The sequence below is a fragment of the Hordeum vulgare genome, chromosome 7H (assembly GCF_904849725.1).
Source record: "Hordeum vulgare subsp. vulgare chromosome 7H, MorexV3_pseudomolecules_assembly, whole genome shotgun sequence".
Lineage (NCBI taxonomy): Eukaryota > Viridiplantae > Streptophyta > Magnoliopsida > Poales > Poaceae > Hordeum > Hordeum vulgare.
This window is the reverse complement of record NC_058524.1, coordinates 19,944,711-19,963,417: the sequence shown is the minus strand read 5'-3', so window position 1 is coordinate 19,963,417 and position 18,707 is coordinate 19,944,711. Positions and strand designations below refer to the sequence as shown.

The following is an 18,707-nucleotide window of genomic DNA, read 5'->3' as shown; positions in this document are numbered from 1 at the left end:
CTCCTGCTGCCTACTGGCGCGAGGGAGGGGACGAGCGGCGAGATGGGCCGGGCCTGGCTTGGGCGACAGGTAAGATTTTTTCCATTTTCTCTTTTTTTGTTTTTTCTGTTTTGCTATTTATTGCTTTTCTAATTATTTCAGCTCCAAAAAAAAAGTAAAACTATTTTAGACCTCCTGAAATATTTGTTATAACATCCCCACTCATTTCCAAGGTTTTCAACATTTTTGGAAAATTATAGTTTCTGATTTCAATTTTTTTAAATTTGAAACCAGTGGCTTTTGCATTTATTTAAAATGCTTAAAGTGTCAAGAAAATAGTTTTCTCCAATGCTCATTTACTTTCATGATTTATCAGAAAGTTTGAACATTTCTTGAGGCCATTTTGGGTTCATTGATTTTGAACTAGTTTGAGATTTCCTTTAATTGAAATGGTGGCTAGGGTTTTGAGTTTTTCCTTTGGCACTTTGTTGTTTTTGTTGAAACTTCTTAGATGCACATGCAAAGAAGACATGAGCACAATGCTATCTTGCTTAAGGGTTAGGGATGTGACATATAGGAAAAGGCATATCCTTGTATTATTTTTGAACTAGACAAGGAAATATTTTGACATACTTGAGGAATATATGACCCAAACAATTTATGAGAATTATTTGGGAATTTGGGACTGACAAAAATATTGTCTGCTTCAAAACTAAGAGAAAATAGGATTTATTCCTTTATTAGAAAAAGGAATATTACCACCAAAAAGAATTTAGCTATGGGAAAAGATGGAAATGAAATGATATTGGGAAGCATTTGAGAATGACAAGTCACTTTTGGAGACTAGGAAGAGATGATCTTCCCAAGATTCCAGGCCATAGAGCCACATAAAAGATAGTTCAACTAGATTCCAGGACTTAGTGGAAGCACAAGGAGGCATTTTATTCTACAACTAATTACCACACATACCAATTCATTTCAAATATACACGCAATATGCAAGATATGTGTAGATACAACATGACATCATAACATAACAGTACACCACAATATATATTTAGAAAGCTCTGAAGAGCCAATGTACTATAATGTTACAATGAGGGGGTTACATGGCCCAACATTCAGACGATAGAAACATCAAGCAGACGTTACATGTGTGGGTACAGAATCTACTATAAATGGATGGAAGAGCGTGGAAAGCTACAACGACCCAACCAAAGGAGCCAGACCACAATCTGGGTTACCAATCTAATCCTTCGATGTCAACATCAATATGAAAACATAAACTAAACAACGTCTATCTCTACAAAAATATAAATAACCAACAGTTGAATCATGTTGTCCTAATGCATTGAAATGAGAGGAAGAGCGAGATAGTGGGATTGTATCGAAATGTTCAAGGGGGTTGCTTTCTTGACAGTTCCAAAGATAACCATGAGTCATCGATAGTGTCAACGATCACAATGTCGGAACCATCACCTACCAATAGGGAACAACACCAGCAAACATTAAAAGAACAAAATTTACTTCAGGGAAATGCAACACTATGCCGTATGAACATGACATGGCAATATGATGTTGTTTGCGCTAATGCATCTAGCGACAAGATTAAATGAAGTTGGTTCGATCCAAAGGTTCAAAGTCAAAGTCCATATGTGATTATTTAAATGTCATTTATTTGAATGTCCTAAAAAGAGGACACACGTTGTTCTAACCTGCATGAAAATGCCATAAACAGATTCATTGGAATATTATGTTAATTCTTCATATATAATTTAATTTCTAGTGAGTTACGTTTTACTTTCTATGATTTTCCGAAATGCCATAAACAGATTCATTGGAATTTTCAAAGTTTATAACTTTTTCTGAAATGTAATATTGTGTTCATTTCTATTGTAATTTCTTAGACTCACATGTGACCCCGCTAGTCATTAAATCCATCCCAATTAACTTTCAACTGTAACAGGGTTGACTATTTGTGCCACATCATCCTCACATATGAACCCTCCTTCTCATAAGCGCATTTAAAATGCATGAACTAGTCACTAACGGGAAGCCGTAGCTATTTGTAACTACTTATTCCAAAAGCGATAGATTTTTATTAAGTCATGTGAAGCATATTTACAAACTAACAAGATCAACAAAGTACCATGAGAATCATCAAAATATATATCATAGTTCAAAATATAGGCCTAAGTTACATACGTAAAAATGAAATAGTAACTCACCTCGTAATAAACAGAAAGCAGTACTGAATTTTTGGCTTTTCTTTCAGCAGATAGTTATTAACATGCAATGGTACAAATGAGATCGAGTGAAAACTATAATATTTATACCATGAAAAGCATCAAAACAAAAATCTACTAAAAAGATAAGAAAACATAAGCTATCGACTGAAAGAGTGGCATGAGTCAGTGTTAATAATTGATCCGAAACATTTTGGTTATCACGATAGAAAAGGTTAAGCATCTTGGTTGTCTTATGCTTAGATTATTTGTTCTTTGTTTAGATGTTGATGACGATGTACAAATTAATATTGTTTTGGTTTTATGTACGCAAGAATAATCTATGCGTCTAAGTGTACTTTCTTGGATGTCACATTTTTCATTATTATTTTCAATATTGTAAGGTCGTAAATAATTGGCCCCATCATCTAACCATACATGGGTGGTTTCTAGCCGGCCCCTTACATGCACGTATGTAGTACAACAAACAAGTGCTGGTTAATAAATGAAAAATCATCCTTCGATCGGTAGGTACTATATGTCTATCATGTTACGACGCTATACAAGAGATGGTCCTAAACTAACTCATCACCCAAATGAAGTAATAGATTAATTGGTAGTATGCCAAAGAGGTCACACCAATCTGATTCATATTTTTCATGCATACATTGATGGGGATGCTAGAAATATACAATTAATGAACGGAAACTTGTTATGTTGAATCATGTTGTTTTGAATATATGGAGTGGTATGTGTCAATAAGTTAGTGGAATAAAACATCTATACCTACTATGAAAATTAATACGTATGTACGCATCGTTCCACTTGGTCCTTCCGTCTAGGTTGCATATAGGGAATCCCACAGATTTAAATATTCTTTGCAAGTTCTTTCGAACATCAAGAGGCCACTAAGGAAATGAAAGAACGGAAAAAAGAAATAAACTCTTGATTGAGGGATACTCGGGCTTCTGTGCATGGTGACTTGGCAATTATATCGCAATAAAGGAGGGGGATTTGTAGGCTCTTGGACTTTCATAGATAGTTATTAAAGGGGAATATGTTCTACCCCATATAAATGAAAAGAAAAAAACATGGGCAACGTGTCCACGACTAGTTACAAAATACCAAAAAATGCAATATGGATTTGATTAGGACCATTTAGAGCTTTGTCTACATGCATATATGTACAAGATGTTACATGCAAAATATTTTTGGATAATTACAATGGTGTTATAATGTTAATATATTTAGGTATGTTGTAACTTTTGGGACAACTGATATTTTCTTGTGCTCAAATTTCTATCCTTGTGATTCATATTAATCATTGCAGCTTTAGTACAACTTCAGTAATTAATATGTACTAGAGAGAGTATTATATGAAACCATTTGGTGTTCATGATAGAAAAGGTTAGGCATCTTGGGTCTCTTATGGTTATATTTTTTGCTTGTTTTATACATGTTGGTGATGATGTACGCGATAAAAATGTACGACAGAATATTCTATGTGACTATGTGTAATTTCTTGGCTCTCAATTTTTTTTCATTAGTATTTTTTATTATCTAAGCACACAATTTATCGGCCCCAACACCTAAGCATGCATGTGCGGTTGTTAGACGACCCCTTATGTAGTAAAACAAACAAGTGGTGAAATAATAGATTAATAGGTAGTATGTTTCACAGGTCACACAAATCCAACTCATAATTTCTCGTGCATACATTGATGGGTATGTTCAAAAAATACAGTTAATGAGAAAAAACTTGTTATATTCGCTCATGCTGTTTTAAATATGTGCAGTCATATGTGTCGAAAATTCGGTTGAATATAACATAAATAATAATCAAATTTGAGTTGGTGGTAGAATCATAAAAATTATCTAGAGTACACCAAGTTTTAGGTGAAGTACTCTACATGGAACATATACTAGTAGTCATCCCAGATTCAATCAAACTTGTGCATTGATTCTATTCATTATGAATCTCATGAATCAAGGATATAATATAAGCACAAAGCTTCTTTAATCTACTTATTGATCCAACATGTATGATAGATCATGCATTATAATAAGAGTAGTGACGTGATCACTCTTTCCTCTAGGCCAGCCTGGTGTATGAGTGTGACGGGCATGCATTAAGGTTGTAAACAATGTTGATGACAATAATTGCACGTCCATATGAGATGCCTGCACCGCCATTACTAGTTAATTATTCGTGTTTGTGTGCTGGAAGTAAAACCAGACCACAATAATAAATAATTGTTCATTCAATACCTTCGTGCAATGTGGCATGTTTGGTGTCACCATGGAATACTTCCTATACTAGATTCATCAGTTGGTTTTCTGATAAATACATACAAGGTGAATATGGAAACCATAAGTCTTAAGAGTATCATTATTGGAGTACTCATGCTAGGACTAGTCCTTCAACAGACCCATATAGAGGCCAAGAGTTGTTGTTGTTCCACCACGACAAGAAACTGCTATAATGTATGTCGTGTCACGGGTTCCTCTAGGCCTACATGTGCAAGCTTATGTGGTTGCAATATTTTGGAAAAATGTGTGCCTCCATGTGACCACTTCAACCTTGTCACGTGTGACGCCCTCGGCTTAATCGTACACTAAACATTCACGCAAATGCGTACGATCAAACCCAAGGACTCACAGGGAGATATCACAACACAACTCTAGACACAAATAAAATAACATCAGCTTCATATTACAAGCCAGGGGCCTCGAGGGCTAGAATACGAAAGCTCGATAAACACACGAGTCAGCGGAAGCAACAATATCTGAGTACAGACATAAATCAACATGGGGTGCCTTAGAGAAGGCTAGCACAAAAGATACAACGATCGAACGAGGCGAGGCCTCCTGCCTGGGAACCTCCTAACTACTCCTGATCATCAGCGGCCTCCAGGTAGTAGTAGGCACCGTCGGGTAGCAGTCGTCGGTGGCGGGGACCTCCATCTCCTGGGCTTCATCATCTGGTCGCAGCAAACGGATCAAGGGGACAAGGGGGAAGCAAAGCAGCGGTGAGTACTCATCCAAAGTACTCGCAAGTCTTACATCAGAACTATTCTAATTATGCATCAGTATCAAAGAAGGGGGTTATATGTGGACTGACTGCAGCAATGCGAGAATAGAGAGAGAAGGCCTAGTCCTATCGAAGACTAGCATCTTCAGGGTCTTGCAGCAATAGACGAGAGTAGAACAGGGGTAACACATTACTAGTCATATTGTTGCAGCAATATTAAAGTGAGGTCACGCCTAAAGATCCTCCCTCGACTCCCTGCGAGGAAGCAATCCCGAGGCAAACTAATTCCAGTTAAGTAACAATTGTAGTTGTATAAGATCGGGGCACAACTCCAAGTCGTCCTGTAACCGTGGACACGGCTATCCGAATAGTTAATTTTCATCCCTGCAGGGGTGCACCACATGTCCCGTCACGCTCGATAAAACTCTGGCCGGACATACTTTTCTGGGTCCTGCCCGGCCTCGGAATATCGACACGTCGTAGCCCCACCTAAGACTAATCAGAGAGGCCAGCCCGCCGGTCTAAATCCTAAGCACAAAGGGTTCGTGGGCCCAGTTCCCCTTCACGCTCTTGCACGTGGCGTGGGCGGCCGAAGTCAGTCCTAGCATCCCTTAATCACAAGCGCGATGCATCTCGGGACCACTCGGGCGCGCACCGCTACACTGCTGCCATCTGAAAAGCTTCGGCTGATACCGCGACGCCGAGTACCCATAATTCTTCCCGCGTAGCCGGTTAGTGCGAAAAGGTCTCCGACCAACCCAGATCAAATACCCAAATCCATTAGCATTTTAATTAGGCCAGCAACACAGTCTCGCGGGAAATCCACCCGTCTTACAACTAGTCACCGAAGATCCCGGTAACATGGTCGAGTAACTGTGTGGTCGTAACATCGGGGGGAATCCGAGGTATCACCCTCGTTGGATCCCGAACGATGTACCCGTCAAGGTGGTCTTAGAGGAATCACCCTCGGGGGTCCCACACTCGCGGGGTTGCACGACAGAGGCGTCATCGGGAATTGTGAAAGAGGTATCACCCTCGATAACCACGACCGACTAGCTATACTACAGAGATATCATCAGGAGTACTTAGCAAGGTGTCACCCTCGGTACCCGATAGTATCTCTGTAGCGTCGTACAACGAAGGGAGGTGAATGTGCTGTGTCGGGTCTGGCTTGTCGATCAGAGATCGAGATTTGAAAACAAGCGGGGCAACTGATCTACGGGGTCAGAGGGGATGACTGCTCCACCTATACTAAGCATATTATAAGTACAGGACTGAAAGTAGCAGTTCATCAAAAACAGGCTATGCATCAGATATAGGAGCTAACTACAACAGTAGCAAAATACTAATGCAAGCAGTAGGAAGAAAGACATAGGCGATATAGGAATGATCAAGGGGAGTTTGCTTGCCTTGCTGCTCTGGAGCAAAGGACTGATCGGCAGGGTCGTAGATGTACCCGGCAGCAGCGTCAGTCTCGGGGTCTACCAGTAAGAAGAGGGGGAAGAAACAATAAATAATAGCACCGATGCAACACAAAGCATGACATGGAAAGATGCAGGCTAGACATGAGCTAACGCAGCAACATCCGTCATAGACGGGTCGGAAGAATATCTGACGATATTTTCCGGGTCTCGGGCTACTACCGGTTATACTGGAAACGATGGAAAAGTTCCATGTTTGCTATGCTAGGGACGCGTGACAGACGAACTGGCCGTGCATCCGGGTTCATCTCGCTTTGCTGATCAACTTTCATGTTGAAAATATTATGATCTGACTTACGGATTATTTTATATTAATTTTCAAAGTTTTATTAATTATTTAGGAATTAAAAACAGATTTAAAAGATTTAATAAAATCCTATTATGACATCATCGCGATGTCATGCTGACACACATTTGACTGGTCAACTGACCAGCGGGTCCCGAACGTCATAGGCACAAGTTTTATTTAAGATTAAATATTATTTAATCAGATTAGTTTAGTGGGGGACCCGCGTGTCATACTCTAATTATGTTCATAATTATTTTAACTAATATATCTATTTATTTATTTAATAAAACATTATTATTTTTTTATTTATATTAACTCTCGCGTGGGGCCTCCCTGTCATAGACAGAGGGTGCATTGGCCCCACCGGTAAGTGACCCTAGGCCATTTACTCATCTTTTTTATTAGATACCTAACCGTGCAAATACCGTATTCCTCTAAATATCCATATACGCAAATACATACATCACATCTCATACATACATACATACATACGCATTTAATACATCATTTGTTTTTATTCATTTTTCTTTTCTCTCACAACACTCTTCTCTCTCTGTGTGTTAACAGACACAGAACTCTCTGCTAAATCCACCTAGAAGAACCAAAAGTTCAAATCCTCCTACCGGAGTCTACCATCGACGGATCGAGGTCCCGTTTGCCGGAACGGAACCGGGACGGCGAGGTGATCGACATGGTGGGAGGAGCCCGAGGAGGGGCTCACCAACGGTGACGAGACGGGCCGGTGAAGCCGGAGTTCGCACGAAGGTGACGGTGGAGACGGCGACGCGGCTCCAGTGATGAAGGGGACGGTGATGATGGTGACGCGCCGGCAAGGGGGAACCGGCCGGATCCGGCGAGGAAGAGGCGTAGGGGAGGCCCGGTGGGGGAGGGGCTCGCCGGCGTGGTGAAGGGGCCGAGGGGAGCCGGTCTCCTTGCCCGGTCCCTCCTGGACCGAGCGGGAGGAAGGGGGCGCAATGGGGAGGAGGGGCCCCTCGGTGAGGAGAGGCAGGGGGCCGCCGGTGGGATGGAGGGCCGAGGTGATGCTGCAGGCCGGCGCGATGGAGGGAGGGGGGCTCGCCGGCCGGCGAGTGGGAGGCCGACGGGGGGGGGGGCGAGATCCGGCGCATGAGGGAGAGGAGAGGCGACGCGGGGAAGGTGCGTCCCGACGGGGAGGGCGCGGGTGCTCGCTGGGAGGGGAGGCGACGGGAGGAGAGGAGGGTCGGGGAGGTCTGGGGGTCAGCTTGTGGGTTGCAGGGGGAAGGGACTCGGTCCCTGGGGGGAGGCGAGCCAAGAGGAGGGGGGCGATGCGGGGAAAGTGGGGGGGGGGTAGGGACGATTGGATCGAGGGGAGGGAGTGGGGGATCTGGCGTGGGAGTGGGGGCTCTCGTGGGGGTGGGGGGCGAGAGGTGGGGAGTGGCGGCGCCCAGGGGGGCTGACGAGGGAAGGAGGGTCTTGCGAGGGGGTGGGCTAGGGTTCCCAGCGGTACTGGTGGGTGGCCTGGCCGGCTGGGCCACTAGGCCCAGTTGGGCCAGGTGTGGGGGGTTCGGTTGTTTGCCTTTTTTTTCATTCTTTTACTTTCTAACATTCTATCATTATTATTTTCTTATATATTTATATCTTTCTGTTCTAACTATATAGGACTTTTAATACAATTAAAAATGTCCGATTCGTTTTTATAACATATTAGGGAATTTCAACAACTCTCCCGACATTTTTACTTAACATCACGAAACGTTTCTCGTTCGACTTTATTCGTAAATTTCGAACTCGACTGGTTTTTTCGACTACCACGAGATCCACGATAGAATTTATGATGACGTGGCTTCACTAGCGTGGGATTACTGTCGCTTGACTACAGGAGTTACTGTAGCACCAATCCGAGGATGTCACAACTCTCCCCCACTAACAAGAATTCTCGTCCCGAGAATTAAGGGGTAGAAGGCAAGAGTTCGGGGTATTCATCACGAAGATGATTCTCGCGTTCCCAAGCGGCTTCAGCTCTAGAATGAGTTGACCACTGCACCTTAAGGAACTTGGTGACTTTGCGACGAGTCTTACGTTCGGCTTGGTCGAGAATGCGGACCGGATGCTTCTTATAAGAGATGTCTTGTTGCAGCTCAAGCATACCATGATCCACTGCTCGAATAGGATCCTTGAAGCAGCAACGGAGCTGAGAACACGGAAGACATCGTGAACCTGAGAAAGGTTCGCCGGCAGTTCCAATTGATAAGCCACTCTTCCACGCGTTTCGAGAACAGTGAAAGGACCAATATAGCGGGGAGCTAACTTGCCCTTGGTTACAAAACGGTGTGCGCCTCTCATTGGGGTGACACGAAGATAAGCCTTTTCGCCAGGTTGATAGACCATATCTTGATGATGACGGTCATACTGACTTTTCTGACGAGACTGAGCAGCCTTCAGATTCTCATGAATAATGCGGACTTGATCTTCAACATGTTGGGTAACATCTGGACCATAGAGTGATCGGTACTTTGAACGGTGGCTCGGGAATTTCATACGAAGCCAAGTATAAGGGATACCTTGGAATCAAAGGTGTACAGGAGAGTCAGGTTTCAATCCTGTGGAACTTTGGGTTATGGGTCCACCATGTGGCCCGAGAGTAGGTAGAGGGGTGACATACTATACGGTCTTGGTAATAAGACATGTCAGAGGATAACCTGTCAGTTATGTTGGCAACATCGTCGATACCAAGGGCGGGGAACGAATAGAACCATTTTCCTGCTCGTTGAAACGAGGCGGGCCAATAGGCAAGGTTCTCGTCCACCGGTGGCTACCGGAATGTTATCCATAATAGTAGCAGTGTCTTACCGACAGAGTCGTAAACCAAGAATTTTACCTAAGCAGGGGATTAACACTGCTTAGATAAGTTATGCCACAATAAAAATCATACAAACCAATGGGAGGGAAAATGTGTTCACACACACACAAGTATTAGAGTATACCATTCCCGAGGAAATCATAGAGTATGGTATACATGATAGGTCATCCAACACATAACCATCTTGGTAAAGAGACAAGAAGAATCCACATGTTTATCCATACCATGCGGTTTGGATAATTGATTAGGAACAATTTAGCATCGCGCTTCCAATGTTCCTGTTGAAATTTAAATTACCACATCCGTGCTTTGGGGTAGTATCGACATGGTCCTCAGATAAAGGTTGGACTTATGGGTATACAAGAGGAAACAGGAGGGACAACTTACAAAGCTAAGTCATACAATTTCCTCATGGTAGAATGGCGAACCTTACATATGGAAGGATTTATAACAATAGGTCCTCCGACCCAGTGTGCCAGACAAGACATCATTGTACCGGTTTTCCCAAGACCAAAGTTATAATTATTGGGAAATGTTCCAACCATCATATCTGCCAGAGAATTAGATCTGATTGGTGTCGGGACACCTCACACTCAAGATGACTGAGAAGAAAAATAAAGATGCAAGATTCTCATGATATGAACTACACAAGCAATTCTTGAATCAAGAGTTTGATTTAATACATATGAACACAATATCAAGACATTCGTGCCCACATAGAATTTGTACGTCAAAATGCAACTGGGTTCTCATTTGGTCACCATCATCGAGGATAACAAGGCTCCATGTGTAAGTATGGATTAGCTCTTATGGAAGAACTTATTTTCCTTGATCAAATGAGTCAGTAGCTTGACGTGCTAAGAGAAATTATATGGAGTGAAGATAGCAAATCTTCAAAACATATAACACTTCGCACATGCGTGAATGATTTGGTATTTCACGAGAGGAAGCGAAACAAAACTTTCCATATTCACGGCGGAAAGAGTGCACGTGAACTTTGGGAAATACACTCCTACTATCCACATATTCTTCATGAGCTAGGCACAAGGATAATGATTTCAAGAGCTTCATTGTGGTACATAGAGGAGTTGAGGGTGTGGCTGATAGGCTCAACAGCAATCCCTTAAGGTTTTACCAGTGTTGAACTTCCAAAATTTATAATATTAAGGAGATAGCATTTGTCAAATCAAATGGTATAATGTCGTATGCTCGAGGGAACAACAACAATTAAACATTGGTCGAAGGGTGCACTCGGAAATACGGGTTGAGTAGCACAACCAATGCTAAAATGATGAGTCAACACCCAACACACCAAGAAGGAAACAATCAGTTGTTAACCTCAAGGGGATAGGGTTGACAGAAGTATGGGAACCACACATCAAAGTTCATTTGTCGGTATACCGGTTAGAAACAACACGGGACCAAGAAATGAATGGTGATGGCAAGAAGTATTACTATATCAAGAATTCTTAATACGCGTGCAATTTTCACGACATTCTTGACATACCAGATAGTAATACTCCAAGGTAGAAGATAACATAAGCTGGATAGAGAGTAACACAAAGGACAACACAAAACATGAACACGTTTGTGTTGGAGGGAAAGCAACACGGGTGTCGATGATAATACAAATCATCGAGGGAAAGGGATGGTATTTCTCAACATGCATTCAATTGTTACCCTCCAAGAGCTTCAAATGCTGATGGTGATCACGACACATTTGTCGAGAAATTTCATGAAGATGTAATCGTTTAGCGACGACATCAAGCAAGGGAATGATGAAATAAGAGGTTGTCGGAAACACAGATAAGACTGCTCGCTTAGAATTGAGATTGCCTTTCAAAACAACCAACATGAGGTGGAAAGCTCGATGCAAGCTTAACGCACAGTTGGAATTGTGTTCGAGGGATGAAGGTTATAGATAGCATGATCGAGCTCCAACATGGCGATGATGACATAGCTTAACAGCTTGGAATGACAAGATCGAGTACAAACTCGTAAACAAGGAAGATTACTAAAAATTGTTGAATCGCAATGCGTATTGGATTCAGAAGTCGATGTACTCGCGTGTCCAACAACTCAAACACGAGGCAACAGGAATTAAGGAAAATATCATAGTTGATGAGGAGCTCACAAGAAGTTCCATAGCTCCGCGATATCCTCGAGCTACAAGGAATAATACTCGGAGGTAGATCAACTTTACGGTTTGGACCGGCGTGTCGATCTGAAGAAGACAAGTACTTTAACTCGTCCGAGAATGAAATCAAGGTACGACAACATGGTCGGAACCACGACCGCAAAGGATAAGATCACAGATCCCATATTTGAACTACAGAATGAATTGATTATTTATACGAGAAGTTTCTATGATAGGATCAACGTCGTTTCCATGGGCATGAACACAGAGTTCAAGGTCGACTCCCATTTCATCAATGCATCACCTGCCATTTATTCCTCGCCTTTGATCAGGTTGTACCTTTGAAAGAATATACGACAAAGCGCCAGAAGAGTAAGACTCATGCAAACCTTTCGAGTCATCTTGATATAGGAAGGCATAGGATCAACCCGTCGGGGCATCTTAATTAACATATACCATACACTTCAAGAGTAATTAACACATGCTTGACAACAGCGCATGGCCGACAAAAGTATAGGATAGAATTTACCAGAGGGAGAAGACACAATTTACCAATGGCATCATGTGTCAGGGGAAGCAATCCCAGGAATTTTCTAAAGCAAAGGATGTCGTCGGATAATAACTCGGAATGAGTCTGATAATCCACAATGATCTGATGTGAGTAACGGTACTCAAACAGAGGAATATAGGATGCAATGCATCGTGTTAATAGAACATCTGAAAAATATCGATACTTAATTACCAAAGGAATTATGATTTCCAGGTTGGCGTATCATAATCAGATGCTCTAATCAAATACAAGCCTCCCCCTCGTGGGGGGCCCCACCCCCACCGACGCAGGCCCCCACCTCTCTCTCTCCCGTAACTCCCTGCCCACGAGAGCCCCCCACCCCACGCCAGATCCCCCACACCCACCCCCCACGAGCCCTCCTCTCCTCCCTTCGCCCCCCCCTCAGATCCACTTCCTCCCCTGGCCGGCGAGCCTTCTCCCGTCGGCGAGCTCCCCCGTCGCCCCCCCCACGGCCTCCTCCTCCCTGGCCGGCGAGCCCTCCCGCCGGCGAGCCCCCCCGTCAGCAGCTCCCTCTCACCCGTGCCCCTCCTCTCCACCTCCTCCCCCTCCCGTCGGGTCCCTCCCGCCGGCGGCCCCCAGATCTCCCGCCGGCCGAGGCCCCTTGTTCTCCCACCGCGGCACCACCCCCCCTGGAGACCGACCCTAGGAGCCCCCCCGGCCGAGCCCCTCCCCGTCGGCGGCTCCATCCCGGGGGCCCTCCTCACCGGGGCCCCTCTCGGTGAACCTCCGGCCGGCTCCTCCTCGCCGGCACGACCGAGTGTCCTCACCGGCATCACCACCACCGTGTCATCACCGCCGTCAACCCCGTCCTTCCCGCGAACTACGGCTTCACCGGCCCCTCCCGTCAACGTCGGTGAGCCCCTCCTCGGGCTCCTCCCACCATGTCGTTCTCCTCGCCGCCCCGGTTCCGTTCCGGCAAACGGGACCCCGATCCGTCGACGGTAGACTCCGGTAGGAAGGATTGAACATTTGGTTCTCCTATGTTGAGTTAGCAGAGAGTTGTTTCTCTGTTGTCTGTTGACAGAGAGGGAGATGAGAGTTTTGAGAGAAAAAAAATAAAAATAAATGATGTATTAGATGCGTATGTATGTATGTATTGTCGGGACCCCGATCCTAAGCCATAGGAATCCAGCCTGTAACACATCGCATCCCTTTGTGGTCTCACGCACGGTTAACTCCACGGCTGCAGCCTTACCTTAGCCGGGACCGTTTGCGTCTTTTGACTCACGCATGCGATAGTGTCGCTAGCAATCCAATGTCAAAGAGAGGAAGAGTGAGACAGTGGGATTGTATCGAAATGTTCAAGGGGGTTGCTTGCTTGACAGTTCCGAAGATTACCATGAGTCTTCAGTAGTGTCAACAATCACAACGTCGGAACCATCATCTACCAACAGGGAACAACACCGGCAAACAGAAAAAGAACAAAATTTACTTCACGGAAATGCAACACTATGATGTGTGAACATGACATGGCAATATGATGTTGTTTGCGCTAATGCATCAAGCAACAAGATTAAATGAAGTTGGTTCAATCCAAAGTTTCATAGTCAAACACCATATGTGATTATTTAAATGTCATTTATTTGAATGTCCTAAAAAGAGGACACACGTTGTTCTAACATGCATGAAAATGCCATAAACAGATTCATTGGAATATTATGTTAATTCTTCATATGTAATTTAATTTCACGTGAGTTACGTTTTACTTTCTATGATTTTCTGAAATGCCATAAACAGATTCATTGGAATTTTCAAAGTTTATTACTTTTTCTGAAATGTAATATTGTGTTCATTTATATTGTAATTTCTTAGACTCACATATGACCCCGCTAGTCATTAAATCCATCCCAATTAACTTTCAACTGTAACAGGGTTGACTATTTGTGCCACATCATCCTCACATATGAACCCTCCTTCTCATAAACGCATTTAAAATGCATGAACTAGTCACTAACGGGAAGCCGTAGCTATTTGTAACTACTTATTCCAAAAGCGATAGATTTTTATTAAGTCATGTGAAGCATATTTACAAACTAACAAGCTCATCAAAGTACCATGAGAAGCATCAAAATATATAACACAGTTCAAAATATAGGCCTAAGTTACATACGTAAAAATGAAATAGTAACTCACCTCGTAATAAACAGAAAGCAGTACTGAATTTTTGGCTTTCCTTTCAGCAGATAGTCATTAACAGGCAATGGTACAAATGAGATCGAGTGATAAATATAAAATTTATACCATGAAAAGCATCAAAACAAAAATCTACTAAAAAGATAAGAAAACATAAGGTATCGACTGAAAGAGTGACATGAGTCAGTGTTAATAATTGATCCGAAACATTTTGGTTATCACGATAGAAAAGGTTAAGCATCTTGGTTGTCTTATGCATAGATTATTTGTTCTTTGTTTAGATGTTGTTGATGATGTACACATTAATATTGTTTTGGTTTTATGTACGCGAGAATAATCTATGTGTCTAAGTGTACGTTATTGTATGTCGCATTTTTTCATTATTATTTTCAATATGGTAAGGTCGTAAATAATTTGCCCCATCACCTAACCGTACATGGGTGGTTGCTAGCCGGCCCCTTACATGCACGTATGTAGTACAACAAACAAGTGCTGGTTAATAAATGAAATGTCATCCTGCGATCGGTAGGTACTATATGTCTATCATGTTACGACGCTATACAAGAGATGGTCCTAAACTAACTCAACACCCAAATGTAGTAATAGATTAATTGGTAGTATGCCAAAGAGGTCACACCAATCTGATTCATATTTTTTCACGCGTACATTGATGGGGATGCTAGAAATATACAATTAATGAACGGAAACTTGTTATGTTGAATCATGTAGTTTTGAATATATGGAGTGGTATATGTGTCAATAAGTTAGTGGAATAAAACATCTATACCTACTATGAAAATAAATACGTACGTACACATCGTTCCACTTGGTTCTACCGTCATGCTATAATTTTGAATATAGATGCGCGTGGCTGAAAAAAATCGCTTGCGTGGTACTCGAATACACGAGCCCCCATGAGGGATGCCAAAGTAATGCTCGAGTGACCAAGTGATACATGACATGTTTTTGATTACAAGACATGATTTCATTGATACTATCAGAAGTGTAGGACGTATACCCTGATAAAAAGAAACACAAGGGACTCATTGAATTTCGCAGCTATAGTCCCATCTAGGTTGCATATAGGGAATCCCACCAATTCAAATATTCTTTGCAAGTTGTTTCGAACATCAAGAGGGCACTAAGGAAATCAAAGAACGGAAAAAAGAAATAAACTCTTGATTGAGGGATACTCGGGCTTCTGTGCATGGTGACTTGGCAATTAGATCGCAATAAAGGAGGGGGATTTGTAGGCTCTTGGACTTTCATAGATAGTTATTAAAGGGGAATATGTTCTACCCCATATAAAGGAAAAGAAAAAAAACATGGACAACGTGTCCACGACTAGTTACAAAATACCAAAAAATGCAAGATGGATTTGATTAGGACCATTTAGAGCTTTGCCTACATGCGTATATGTACAAGATGTTACATGCAAAATATTTTTGGATAATTACAATGGTGTTATAATGTTAATATATTTACGTATGTTGTAACTTTTGGGACAACTGATATTTTCTTGCGCTAAAATTTATATCCTTCTGATTCATATTAATCATTGCAGCTTTAGTACAACTTTAGTAATTAATATGTACTAGAGAGAGTATTATCTGAAACCATTTGATGTTCATGATAGAAAAGGTTAGGCATCTTGGGTCTCTTATGGTTATAATTTTTGTTTGTTTTATACATGTTGGTGATGATGTACGCGATAATAATGTACGACAGAATATTCTATGTGACTATGTGTAATTTCTTGGCTCTCAATTTTTTTCATTACTATTTTTTATTATCTAAGCACACAATTTATCGGCCCCAACACCTAAGCATGCATGTGCGGTTGTTAGACAACCCCTTTCATACACATATGTAGTAGAACAAACAAGTGGTGGTTAACAAATCAAATATCATCGTACTATTGTTAGATAATGTTTCTCTCTATGTTGTTACGATGCTATATACGGGTTGGTCCTAAACGAACCCAACAACCCAAATGAAATAACAGATTAATAGATAGTATGTTTCACAGGTTACACAAATCCAACTCATAATTTCTCGTGCATACATTGATGGGTATGCTCAAAAAATACAGTTAATGAGAAAATACTTGTTATATTCGCTCATGCTGTTTTAAATATGTGCAGTCATATGTGTCGATAAGTCGGTTGAAGATTACATAAATAATAATCAAATTTGAGTCGATGGTAGAATCATAAAAATTATCTAGAGTACACCAAGTTTTAGGTGAAGTACTCGACATGGAACATATACTAGTAGTCACCCCAGATTCACTCAAACTTGTGCATTGATTGTATTCATTATGAATCTCATGAATCAAGGATAGAAGATAAGCACAAAGCTTCTTTAATCTACTTATTGATCCAACATGTACGATAGGTCATGCATTATAATAAGTTTAGTGACGTGATCACTCTTTCCTCTAGGCCAGCCTGGTGTATGAGTGTGACCGACATGCATTAAGGTCGTAAACAATGTTAATGACAATAATTGCACGTCCATATGAGATGCCTGCACTGCCATTACTAGTTAATTATTCATGTTTGTGTGCTGGAAGTAAAACCAGACCACAATAATAAATAATTGTTCATTCAATACCTTCGGGCAATGTGGCATGTCTGGTGTCACCATGGAATACTTCCTATAAATAGAGATCATCCTAGACTAGATTCATCAGTTGGTTTTCTGATAAATACATACAAGGTGAATATGGAAACCATAAGTCTTAAGAGTATCATTATTGGAGTACTCATGCTAGGACTAGTCCTTCAACAGACCCATATAGAGGCCAAGAGTTGTTGTTGTTCCACCACGACAAGAAACTGCTATAATGTATGTCGTGTCACGGGTTCCTCTCGGCCTACGTGTGCAAGCTTATGTGGTTGCAAGATTTTGGAAAAATGTGTGCCTTCATGTAACCGCTTGAACCTTGTCACAGACGGAGGTAAATTCTGAATCCATGCTTCTCGTTATCGTTCATATCTTGAGTAAAAATTCCATTTACATACATATTTCTTTTATAGACGGCGCAAAATCCATTGAGTACTGCAAGTTGGAATGCATGTCCTCATTGTGCGAGAACATCAACGCTGGTAAGCGAAATACATTATGGGCCATTCGTTGCATATTATTATTCACTTCGAGTTAGTGATTGTTTCTAATGGAAACAATTCTCCACTTAGTTGTTGCGAGTGAAGAAGTGAACGATGTCAAAGATCATTGCAAAACTGGATGCTACCATCTCTACACTAAGGATTATGAATTTGGCGAAGTCCTTCCTTAAGAAAGTGTGACAGTCGACATTTCATGTTGAATATACGGGAGTGTCAATGTTATATTGAATAACTGGATAACATGTTCAATCCAGTGTGTCAATTTATTTCTTCTTGTAAGTGTCTCGGTGATGCGATATTATTGATAATGTGCTCATCGTTTTGTAAGAAACGTATGTCATATCCAATATAATGTGTTGTATTATTATAATGTGTGGTTGTGTGGTAAATCATAATTAAAATATTTTCTCCTTTTCCATTTATATTACTAGTCATCAACCAGTGCGACTGGACGACCTCGTCATTCATGTTTCAAATCATTTGGAGGAGTGTTATTATTTGAGCATCAGAAGGTCATAAAATTTTTTGAAATCTTTAGGATATGCCTAGACAGTACCTCCTTCACAAAGTTCCTTTCTCGAGAGACACTTTGGAAATTAGCTGAGAAATATTTAATAGGCAAATGATGCTGAATTTTGACATGCTGCCGTAATATGGATAGGAAAGAGTCCACCAAATTTTTGACGGAAAACACGAATGTAGAAATGACACTTCCTTCACAAAGTGTTATTCATGGCAGTATAGGAAAAGGCATATCTTTGTATTATTTTTGAACTAGACAAGGAAATATTTTGACATACGTGATGAATATATGATCCAAACAATTTATGAGAGTTATTTGGGAATGTGGGGGAGACAAAAATATAGTTTGCTTCAAAACTAAGAGCAAATT

At 41.6% G+C, this 18,707-nt stretch overlaps 1 long non-coding RNA gene across 1 annotated transcript; it reads left to right on the top strand.

The window, feature by feature from the left end:
- Nucleotides 1-17,397: 17,397 nt before the first annotated feature.
- Nucleotides 17,398-18,080, top strand: LOC123406957. Its single transcript, XR_006612501.1, has 3 exons — nucleotides 17,398-17,646; nucleotides 17,726-17,794; nucleotides 17,885-18,080. It is a non-coding gene; the product is annotated as an uncharacterized LOC123406957 (long non-coding RNA).
- Nucleotides 18,081-18,707: the final 627 nt, after the last annotated feature.